The 1,567-nt window shown below is 35.2% G+C and overlaps 1 protein-coding gene across 1 annotated transcript in view; it reads left to right on the plus strand.

Moving 5' to 3' along the window:
* The window catches only part of LOC106873903 (uncharacterized), a 23,982-nt gene that overhangs the window by 15,424 nt on the left and 6,991 nt on the right, over positions 1-1,567 (plus strand). The window lies entirely within an intron of this gene.

Below are 1,567 nucleotides of genomic sequence, written 5' to 3' on the forward strand. Positions count from 1 at the left end.
GACCCTGAAAGATGAGAGGCAAAGTCGACCTCGGCAGAATTTGAACTCAGGACATAATGACAGACGAAATACCGCTAAGCATTTCACCCGGAATGCTAACGTTTCTGCCAGCTCACCGCGTTTTCCTTCATTTCCTTCAGATATTACAAGATGGAATCACTGATATATATATATATATGACAGGCTTCATTCAGTTTCTTTCATCCTATCAAATCCACTCAGCCAGAGGCTACAAAAGACACTTGCCTAAGGTACCATGTAGAAGGACTGAACCTAGAATCATGTATCTGAGAAATAAAATAAACCTCTTAACCACACATCCTCACCTATGCCTATGTCATACCTGTGTCTAAATGAAAAATGGTAACACTGAACAGAACAACATCAACATCAACAACACATATCATTCATTTATCACGTCAGTTTAGCATGGGTTTCTAGTAACTCCTCTCAGAATTTCAAAAAACTACAAAATATTTACAAATGCAATAAAGTATGCAGTTGCTTATTATATTGCATAAATGCAAGTTGCAACCCACTGCACATTTGAAGACCACCTACAGATGAACTGATGAATGAGCTTACACGTCATAGCTCAACCTCTTAAAAATAGCAGCCAAATCACATACTGTGCTGTAATCAGGACTGATGTAAAGCTAAACAACAAAAACAACAACAACAACAACACCAACAACAACCGTAACAACCTGCAAAGTGAAACGCCTACACCTTGATTTTAAATGTCAAGAGAATGGTTCAGAACAAAACCACAATGTTTTGATTCCTACAGCTGTTTAAGCATAAACGCCCACATAAATAAACACTATTTCACTCACCTGATTCTGATTGAGGGTTGGGGTAGGTACTGGGGGTTAGCAAAAAGCAACACACAAAAAAATAAAAAAATAAATGAGAGGTAAACAAAATGTGGAACCAAAATACTAAACCTGAGAGTTCCTCAAAACTCAGATTGTCTGATAGATTTCCCTATTCTTTTATTTGTTTCAGTCATTTGACTGCAGCCATGCTGGAGCACTGCTTTTAGTTGAACAAATCAACTATCTTTTGATAGTTGAGCAACTATCTTTTGATACGGACACAACACAGGCTACACTTTCAGGTTTATGGGATAAAGTTTACAGAAATAACCCAATAGGTTTATCATTAAATCCATGAAATATTATAGTAAGAGAATAGTAAGAGATTAATTGAGTAGCTTGAATATAAAAGGTTTCACTGTTTGCAAGATCCTAGTGTGATCCTGGTACTTATTGGATTAAAATACAATAGTTGGATCCACCATCAACATTAAATCACAAACTCTTTCTCATTATAAGATTATTAGATTCATTACATTTTAATAAAGTATAGATATTCTTCATCTAACCAATATTAGCTGTGAAGTAAAAGTAAAAGATGATAAGGTCAGAATAAAATATCAACACATATCCAGAGTTGTCTCCCATATTTTGTTATTTAAAGGTTAGTGGTTGCTTAATATTGTTTTTCTGGCAGAAATGTTAATACACCAAGCAAAATGCTTAGCAGTATTTCGTCTGTCTTTACG

This window comes from Octopus bimaculoides, chromosome 3 (genome assembly GCF_001194135.2).
Source record: "Octopus bimaculoides isolate UCB-OBI-ISO-001 chromosome 3, ASM119413v2, whole genome shotgun sequence".
Classification (NCBI taxonomy): domain Eukaryota; kingdom Metazoa; phylum Mollusca; class Cephalopoda; order Octopoda; family Octopodidae; genus Octopus; species Octopus bimaculoides.